An 11156-nucleotide genomic window follows, 5' to 3' on the forward strand; every position below is an offset into this window, starting at 1 on the left:
TAGAATTAAAAGTATCTTTCCATTTTTGTGCATAAAGGATTCTTGCTGCTATCAACATACATAACAGCAAGATTCCAGAATTTTTTCAAGTTCTTTTCATTAAGCCCAAAAGAAAAATATTTGGTTTAATTTTTATTTTCATTTTAACAATCTTCTGAATTAAAAAATAAATTTTACTCTAATACTTCTTTGCTTTATCACAAGTCCATCAAAGATAGTAAAATGTCCCTTCTTTTCATTTACATTTCTGACATACATTTGAAATATCTTTGTATATCTTTGACAAATTATTGGGTGTTAAATACTAATGGTACCTCATTTTATAAAATGTATCCTTTAAATTATAATTTAATGTAAATTTTAAACCCTTTGTCCATATGTTTTCCCATTGTTCAAGCAAGCACTATATTGTACCCAAAATTCTTTGCCCATTGAATCATGCAATACATCACATATTCATTCTCCAAATTCAATTTCAATAGCAATTCATAGAACTTGGCAATAACATGTTCATTCTTAACACACAGTACAATTTCAAATTCATTTTTTACAATGTCAAACCCATATCTTTTAAAATCTAATTTAAATCTTTCTTTCCGTTCTAAATATGTAAATCACTGACAAACACATCCTTCTGACTCCCACTCTTTTTTGGATTTAAGGGTAGGATCACTTTGGTTAAAACATATTATTTGACCATGAGTCCACCAGTCTGGCCTCGCTTTGGTTTCTTTTCTGAAAAAGACTTCCTGGGGTGATGCCCAAAGAGGTACCTTTGTAGAGAACCTTGTTTTATATTTGTGCCAAATCCTTGGATCTAGCATGTCTAACAAAGTGATTCTTGAAATCAACATTTTAACCTTGTCACGTCATAAGCAAGTGTGCCGTCCATATCCTAGTTTATGGCCCTTTAATTCAAATAATCTCTTCTTTTGGAGAGTCACCCACTCTTTCATCCAAACCAAACAGCAGGCATCAAAGTAAAGTTTCAAATCTGGTAAACTTCTTCTTTCTTGAGTAGTTTGCAGTACTTTATATCTAATTCTTGATTTTTTTCTTTGCCATATAAATTTAGAAATGCCCTTTGGCCATAGTTTAAATGGAGTATCAGTTGTCGATATCAGTAAAATCTGAAATAAAAATAACATCTCTGGTAAAAACCATCTTAATTACAGAGATTCTACCCAACATGGATAACTGCAAACTATCCCATCTTAATAGATCTTTTTTGATATCATTCCACACAGGTGTAAAATTGCTTTGAAACAATTTAGATTTGTCAATGTAACCCCAAGATATTTAACCTTTTTCTCCACTTTGAAACCTGAGTTTCTTGTCAATATTTCATAATCTTGAAAAGTCACATTCCTAACAAGTGTTGTTTTCTGTTCATTTCTTTTGAAACTCACTAACGCTCCAAAGTCATTTAATTTCTTCATCAATTATATACAAGTTTTTGAGTCTTGCAGAAATAGCAATAGCACTTAGATTTATATACCGCTTCACAGTGCTTTACAGCCCTCTCTAAGTGGTTTACAGAGTCAGCATATTGCCCCCAACAATTTGGGTCCTTATTTTATTCACCTTGGAAGGATGGAAGACTGAGCCAACCTGTTGAGATTTGAACTGCCAAATTGCAGGCAGCCGGCAGGCAGCAGAAGTAGCCTGTAGTACTGCACTCTAACCACTGCGCCACCAAGGCTCAAATATAACTAAATCATCAGCAAAAGTTTCCAATTGATAAATTCCCTTTATAATTTTTATGCCTACATTCTCATTATGTATAATATCTCTATTCAAAACTTCCAGCACCACTATAAACAATAAAGGATTTAAGGGATATCCGTATCTCATGTCCTTTTGAATTTCACATGGTTTAATACAATCAATCAGAATAGCAATAGCATTTAGACTTATATACCATTTACGGTGCTTCACAGCCCTCTCTAAGCGATTCACAGAATCGGCATATTGTCCCCAACAATTTGGGTCCTCATTTTACCCACCTCGGAAGGATGGAAGGCTGAATCAACCTTGAGCCTGGTGAGATTTGAACTGCCAAATATACCTGGAAGGGAGATTAGAGATTAACAGAGAGATTAACAGAGTGGAAGGGACCTTGAAGATCTTCTAGTCCAACCCACTGCTCAAGCAGGAGACCCTATACCATTTCAGGTAAGTGGCTGCCCAGTCTTTTCTTTAAAACCTCCAGTGATGAAGCACCTACAACTTCTGAAGGCAAGCTGTTCCACTGGTTAATTGTCCTCATTGATAGGAAGTTTCTCCTTAATTCTAGGTTGCTTCTCTCCTTGATTAATTTCCATCCATTGTTTCTTGTTTTGCCTTCTGGGTTTTAGAAAATAAGTTGACCCCCCTCTTCTTTGTGGCAGCCCCTCAAATACTGGAATACTGCTCTCATGTCACCCTTAGTTCTTCTTTTCTCTGGACTGGCCATAACCAATTCCTGCAACAGTTCTTCATATGTTTTTGTCTCCAGGCCCTTAATCATCTTAGTTGCTCTTCTTTGCATTTTTTCCAAAGTCTCAATTTAAAAATTACTGACAAATACTAAATAATTAACAATTATTATTGATTATTCATAATCATTAATCATTAATTATTATGAATTATTACACAATAACTGAAAATTAAGTCTCCATTAATAATGATTCTTGCTTGCTGTGAAATGTAAATTGCTTTAACTCCTTGTATAAATTTCATCCTTGAAATTACGACACATCTTCAAAGAAAAACTAAGGAAGTCCAGTTGCTTTTTGAAAAAGCATATTTGGGATAAGTCCTAGGATCTTCAGTATTGGGCTTGAGGACAAAAGCAAACAAAACACTGTTCTGAGCAACAAAAAACTTGCCAAATAGAGTATTTAATATTGGAATAGTGACACTGCATGTGACAGATCTGCTGCTGACAGAGATGTGCTACTTGGGAGGTTAAAGAAAGAACCAAATAATCTGCTTTATGGATCTAAGCACTTTTACCCTTCTGTGCTGACAGGAAAAGTTTCTGTTTGCAACAAACAGCTTTTTGATCCTTGCTTAATGCAAATTATGTAAATATAAAACCTATACACATAATGCCTTTCCAGTGCAGTACTGCATTTATCTTATTGATACCCACCCCCAGATATTACAATAATGCAGGGAATAATGCAACTTGTGTCTAATTTTGACATGAAAGAATTGACATGAGATGATTATAAAGACAACACCAAAGCATACTAGAAATTAGGGGATTAAGTGTTTGGGGAAAGCACTGTCATGTGATCAAAAGGTAAGTGTTTGAAGCTTTTGATTCATGCTCTGTTTAGAACGTAGCAAATTCCTTTTATCTGCAAGGATTCGAATTGATAATATTAATGAAGTTGCAATATTTACACTGCTCTCTTGTATAAACTGCCCTTAGAGAAAGTCCCACTGAATTTATTGAAGTTTTACAAATGGATATGCATGAAATTTCAGTATTACCGTTTCCCCCCAAATAAGACATCCCCTGATAATAAGCCCAATCGGACTTTTAAGCGCATGGCAATAAGGCCAAGTGCTTATTTCAGGGTTCAAAAAAATATAAGACAGGGTCTTATTTTTGGGGAAACACGGTAGTTTTATGCATATACAACACACATATATAAGGTGTCCTTAAATTAAGTGAACCTCATGTTTACTAATTGACTAAGATTCTTTTCATTGTACATGTTGCCATGTGCATACAGAGAGGAAGGCAGATATATTGGGTCGTAATTGTAACCAAAGGGCTCCAGGAATAAGTTGCAATGGGATTTATTTCCAAGAAAAAAATTATTGGGATTGCAAGGCTGGTTAGCTATTTCTCTTATATGAAACAACTCTGATATGAAATATAGTTAAATTCATTTATCCAGTGTTACCTTTCTATGTTTTTTAGCTTCTTCACATTCCCAACATTGATTTAAGCACTGATGTTTTGACCACAGTTATGTATGTTTTGTTTGCATTGAGGCAAATCTGTATTTCAATAATGGTAATGACTATGTCATTGTGAATATTTTTTTTAAAATACAGCCTTAAAAAGTATTGAAATAATTTTTGGAATTGAAATTTTTAGAGTTCTCACATTGAGGAAAATACTTATAACTAATGTGGAGTGCTATTTATATATATATATATATATATATATATATATATATATATATATATATATATATATATATATATATATATATATATATACACATACATACATACAAATATATATATATACACATACATACATACAAATATATATATATATATATATACACATACATACATACAAATATATATATACATACATACATATATATATATATATACATACATACATACATATATATGTATGTATGTATGTATATGTATATATATATATATGTATGTATGTATGTATATGTGTGTGTGTGTGTATATATATATATATATATATATATATATATATATATATATATATATATATATATATTTGAATTAATTCAATCAATATTGAAAATATGCTAGTGACCAAGCTTTTTCTCACTCCTTCCAATTTTCTTTGTACTGTGAGATATTTTTTTTCTTTTCTGAAGTGTTTATAAAATTAGATGAATTTGTAATATGTATGCACTGGTCACAATCTCAAGGTATAAAATATCTTCTTTGTTTTAATGGTATTTTTAAAGCAACTTTCCCACCCTATAGAGCTTTAGATATAGTCCCATAATCCCCACTTAGCTATTCTGACGGAGTTTATAGTCCAGAACATTACACAGCCATCTGGTATAGACAGAAGTTGCAAAAACAAGGATGGATTATCATTGAACATTATATTCAGATGCATGTACAAAATACATATGTGCTTTATAATTTATGAATGGTACCAATGTGCTTTTTCCATTGCTTTAAAATATATATAAGCATGATTGGACCTGAGTTATGATTTTGTTCCTTTATGATATAAATCATAGTTTTCTGAGGTAAATTGATTGTGTTTGGCATACAAATAGACGTATTGAAGTATAAGTAATTGACAACATACTGCCAGTTAACGAAAACCAATATATCTGAACTCAAATAAAATAGGAATCAAGTTGATTGCCCAGTGTTGTCAAATGCTCTACAGTGATAACAAGGCATTGGAATGGATATTGGATCTCTGGGACAAGGACCATTTGTTCCCTTACTCTAGTGCTAGGAATAGGCCTTGATCACATAGGCAATGGTGGGACTAAGCACATGTAGGTCCAGCACAGCTGAGAATGGGAGACAGTTGTTCTTGGAATACAGTAATTGTATCTAAAACACTTTTCAAGCAGAGGTGTGATGGACAGCTTTAAGTAGATTGGCCTCATTTGCTCAAGATGAGATCTTTGTCCAGTGTTATGGTGATCCAAGTAGTAGTTCAGTTCATGTCAGATTCAGCTGAATGTTTCACACAAAGCAGCTGATAAAAATTCTGGGGTTTTAGTAATACTAAAAGGAAAGATAACATAGTGGTTAAAATATTGAACTCTGAAGACCCAGACTTATGGCCACCCACAACCATGGAAGTTTGCAGAGTGATCTTACGTCCATCATGGTCTCTAAATTCAGAATTCAAGAAGGGAATTTTGTGCATAGTGTTCCAAAAAAGGTAGGGCATAAATTTTACAAATCAAGAACTGAACAAGAATTTGTATCCATTCAGTCAAGTCATCAATCTAAATAATGTTCATGTATTTTAAAGCTTAAATTTCTCATGCTAATAATTCTCTGTTAAAATTGGAAATGTATGGCAATTTCTTTTTGTCTTAAAAAATGTAAATAAATAAAAATGTTTTGCCAAAAAGATTTGGTTGACTATTTTATTATTGTTCTTAATCTAAACGTCAACTGAGCTCTAATCATGAAATCAGATGCTACCTGCTAACAACCTCCTAAACCTCTGAAGTTTCCAAAACTGTTTGGAGGGATTGAAAATGCTTCATGATAACATAGGCAGAAGAATGTATAAAACTGCAAGGGAAGGAGGGAAAGTCAGTGAAAATTATAATCCCTTCCATGTGTGGAAAGCCTCTGGGTCAAGGCAGCCTATTTACAATCATTATTTCTTACTTTTCTGGTAATACAACCAAAACAGTAGCACAAAACAATAAAGTTTATTGAAGATGATTAGCTCAGTGTAATTACTGTCAATTCTTTAAAGTAGAGCAAACCAGGAAGCCAAAGGCATGCAGGCCAATATAACATTTATTACGCTAATTAATAGAACCTTGCAAGTTTAAATGCATTTCTCTTCTCCCTCACTTCCTTTATGAGGACTAGGGAAAGTCTTATCTGAGACGTTTTCTCGGGTTACAGATCTGCCATGACTCAGGTTTATTTTATTTGAGCCTTGTCTTGGTAAGATCTCTTCCTTCTGTCCTTCAAGGCCATACCATCCTTCCATTACAATTATTCAACATCAGAAGCTTGCAGGAATATAAAGTAAAAAAAAAAAATCTGAGTGTAGAATAGATTCTTTCAGAAGGCAATCTGCAATTTAAGAGTATAGATTCTTGTTTCAAGTGTTGTAATATAGATTATTACTAGTTGGACTTTGGTGGAATTACTAGTTAATGTCTGAAAACAAAGGATGAGAACTGAACTGAGTTAATGGCCGTATTTCTTTGGTGGGAGAAGGAAGAACAATTATTTTCATTATGGGAACCTTCCTGATACATTTATCCTGTCGTGTTCCCTAGAATCTGGCTGGGGATAAAGGAACTGTTGGTCAATGTAGCAGTAGGCACCAAGGTGGAGAAAATTCTAGGGAATGAAGAATAATCAAAGGAATGAAAGTGAGGCCTTTATTGCAGAATTGCTGGGTGAGTCTCAGAATGTTGTAAAAGGACCAAGTGATCATTTTCTTTATTTGTAAGTTACTATTCTTATTTTCATAAAACATCTGGAGGAAAAAGTGAAAGAACTGCACAGTGCCATTCAGCTGATAGATGATAAGTATCATCCATCCATTTCCCTTCAAAAACCTTTCTTTACAGTTCAAGTAGTAACCAAGATCATGTTAAATTTCTTTGTCATGCAACCGTTGCTTTGTTTATCCCATTTTATAGGGCTGAGTAATATGTTATGGGTCTGCTGGTTAGTTATGGGGCATTTTCCTTCACTAACACCGCTCCTTCAGTAGATGGGCAAACATCAGTATAAAATTTGTTGTCCCACCCTATGCTTCCTCCTTCAGAACTGCTTTGAGTCACTGATGAATGGCATTGTCCTGAATCACAAATAGAATAACAGAATTGGAAGGGAGGTCTTCACGTCCTGATAATATATGAATATCATGATAAACAAAATGATTGGTTGTGTCCTCTATCTTTGTTTCCTTTTTCAACGTATCACCAGCCACTGAGAAAAACATCTCCCAATTAACACCACTGATGATACAGTCTAGCACCAATTGGGCAATTCTGGTTGGCCAAACTAAGTGGAGGACAGCAAATTGTTTCATTAGTGAGTATAATGCAAACAATCAGATTCCAAGCAGGAGTGTTTTAAGATATGTCTTAACATTTATCTACTGTGGGATGAAAAGAGTCAACAGAATCTATATTGATTATAATTTCCAGGGTGGCTAAAGAGAAAAGGGGGTAAGAAAAGGGGGAGAGAAAAATTAGTTTGAAAATCCCAGGAAGACAAGCTATCCTAAATAAATAAATGTAGAAACAGTTACCAGAGGTCACTAAGAAGTTATTTTCCTCTTTTCTGAAAAATAATATTGCATCAGAACATTGCAACTGATCCTCTCAAGGAAGATGAGACCGTCAAGGAGAGCTTTTGAACAGTCTCTGCTTAGACAGACAGCCTGTATATTTAATTCCTGCCTCCTCACATAATTTATTTCACCCAGCACACTGATTCTGAAAATGGGTAAATTGATGAGATAGATGTGCAATTGAATGATTCCAGAACAACAGGATGAGGTATGTTTGTATTGAGTTTGAGGAACTCCTAGCTTGCATTCATTACCACCTCAAGCCACTTCCCTCTAAATATCTCAGGTATCATCAGTTAAGCCAAATTATAGAAATATTTGTGAATATTTCTATATTTATGCATACAGAGCAGCTGTATCTTTGAATCCCCTCCACATGGAGCAAATAAATCATTTGGGGGGTGTGGAATAGAGCAGGGGTGGGTTCTACTTACCTTTACTACCTTTACTACCGGTTTGCAATGGGGCTGCACATGCACGTGCGCAAGCGAAACAAGCATGAATGGGGGGGAATTGCAGTTGTCAAGGAATGTTAATACCATGGTTAACTTCAGGTGGAGAAAAGGTCTCTTAGAATTGCGAGAGAGCATTTAACTCATCAGGTGTAACCCAGTTCAATATACATTTGGCTGGGAAAAGCAGCCTTTCAAAATTGCACCAGTCTTATGGAGCCAAAGAGCTTTTCCTGATCTGCAAGTGCATTAAAAGGAATCTTGGAGTTGAACTGGGAGTGCGTTTAAGTAGGATCATAGTGGAGAATGGCGTAATCATTATCCTGGGCTCTAAGGCACCTATAGGTTTCTTTGTATTTGTGGCCTATTTTTGATATATACCGTCCATCTTCTTTTCTTATGCTGTCAGACCAGATTGCTTATGATACCTCCTGCCCTCATGTAGGAGGTTTTACATGACTTCCACCTACTTCCACCTATTGTGTAGGTGTGGGTGTGGGTGGAATTTCTCTGTTTTTACATATCATAAACCAGTTGGGGGAAGAAGAAGTCATGTAAAACCTCCTCTATAAGGGCAGGATGTCATTCTCAAGCTGTAGTAAATATATAAAAGCTCGAGCCTTTTAATAAAACTTGCTAGTGTGAAAAGGTGCGACCAGACTCCTGATTTTAGTCTGTCTTTTCTTACAATACCTATAGATGGTAATTATCCTTTTAGCAGAGAACAGATCTAGAGTGACATCTACAGGTTCTTTTCACATCCTATAGTTACAGTCAACCATTTATAAATTAGATACAATAACTGGTTTTTGTTAAGGGTGGGTAAATGAGAATCCCCAAACAAATGTTACAACATACATTTTGCTGGTCTGCCTATCAAGTGGTAAAGAACAAGAAAAACTGGATTTACCATGGGGTGAGACAATGTTCAGAATCTTCATCAAGGCAAACCCTTTACTGGATCATTTGTAAACTACAAAAGCATTTGTTGAGTTTCTACAACTTTCTCACGAAGTAAGCTTATTAAATCATGGTGAAGGCATGTGCCCTAACACAGAACATAGGACTGGTGATGTGCAGCATCTCTAAATTCATGTCCCAAGTACTACTTAGAGAAAATAAAAAGAATTGATCTACGCTTGGCAAATAAGCATCTCTCTAACCAGATATCTTAGCCCATAGTAGACATGTATTTCTGTTAAAAGTATACAGTACATCGCTATGACTACACAGGTTAACTTTCTCCCAGTCAAGTTGCCTCTAGATAATGGACATTATTGGGAGGGTACAATTGGAGCTACACCGCTAGTTTTCTATCTAGATGCCTCCACTTTGCTGAAGGTTGACCAGAAATACCCAGATAATCAATGGCTGGAGGAAGTGGCAAATACATAATAAAATATGAGCTTCATAGAACCTAATTTCTATTGAGGGACTTTTGGAAGCAGAAGCAGGAACTGTATAGTATCATCTTAACTTAAACCAACATTTTAAATTATGGAATAGTTCTAAAAAGATGAGAGATTTGAGTCATCTGATTTGTGGATTTTATTCTCTTATTGCCCTATTCATTTTTATTTATTTATTTATTTTATTTTACATACCACCTCAAAACTGGAGTTAAGGCAAGGGAATAGATATAACAAATTCCTGGTTTAGAAAAATAATGGAGAGATTATTTAGCTTGTTTTGTTACTGTATTTTTCGGAGTATACGACGTACCTATTTCCCCCCAAAAGGGGCAGGGGAATTTAGGTGTGTCTTATACACCGAATGTAGCCCCACCCATTCACTGGACCCCACCCTTTGGCCTCTGCCTCGTAGCAGTTACCTCCTTGCAAGCAAACAGCAAGAAAAAACAGCTCCTTTCAGCTTCAGCACAGGCTAATTAGCATAAATTGATTGGATTGGCCTCCCAACTCTCAACTGGTTTGCTCTCAGCTGTTTTGCCCAGGGTTCTGCTGCTTGCTGCAGAGGTAAATTGCTGAAGCAGATTTTTTTTTTCCTTGTGCTAATCAAGCTATGCTGAAAACTAAAATGAAAGTAAAGCAGGCTGTTTGCTGTAACGAGGCAAAATTGCTCAGAGGCAGAGGGAGATTTTTCTTCTTTTCCTCACCAAAAAAGGTAGGTGTGTCTTATACTCCGAAAAATACGGTATTTTGTTTTAATGGTTGTCATATTGTTTTTAACAATAAGTTATTGGTTGCACACTGCCCAGTCATGTTTAATAAGAAACATGTGCAGGTGTCTATTGAAATCTGTTAAGTGTGTGTGTGTGTGTGTGTATGTATACACGTGTACGCATACACACATATATATTACACATACAATTGTAAATTTGTTACATGTATGTGTGTATATATGTATATGTATATATGTATGTATGTATATGTATATATATATATATATGAAGGTAAAATGTGGGGGAGGAAGGTTCTTTCCATCCATCCAAAGCTCTTAAATTTGCTACTCTACTGACATTTCATCCTACACAATTTCTCTCCCCCCCTCCCCCCGTCTTTCTTCAGAATAAACTATAGCAGTTTCAACATCCAGACTAGCAGTTAAAGCCAGGTAAATTTTTACACTAAATTCTAGCACTACTAATTGAACATAAGCCAATTAACTTTTTTCCCCCATTTTTCCATATTTATATTTATTTTTTCATCATAAACTCAGCATCTTCAAATGCTGCTGAAACTTGTATTTAATTGTTCCCTGTAGTTAAGATTATTCCCAATTCTGTTATTAGTTCCTAATCTTCATTTCTCAAGAACTAGATAATCCCTGGCTTTAGTAGTCTCTTGCCTGTAACTCACTTATTTCAAAAAATAGCCACACCTCTTTATTAGAAATGCTATAAATTTGGTTTTCTAAACTATCTCTGAAATGCATATATTATTTTCAATGGATTTGTCTAACCTGTTCATGTTTAGTATTAATTTATTTTT

The sequence above is a fragment of the Pantherophis guttatus genome, chromosome 1 (genome assembly GCF_059756535.1).
Source record: "Pantherophis guttatus breed Tessera chromosome 1, ASM5975653v1, whole genome shotgun sequence".
Lineage (NCBI taxonomy): Eukaryota > Metazoa > Chordata > Lepidosauria > Squamata > Colubridae > Pantherophis > Pantherophis guttatus.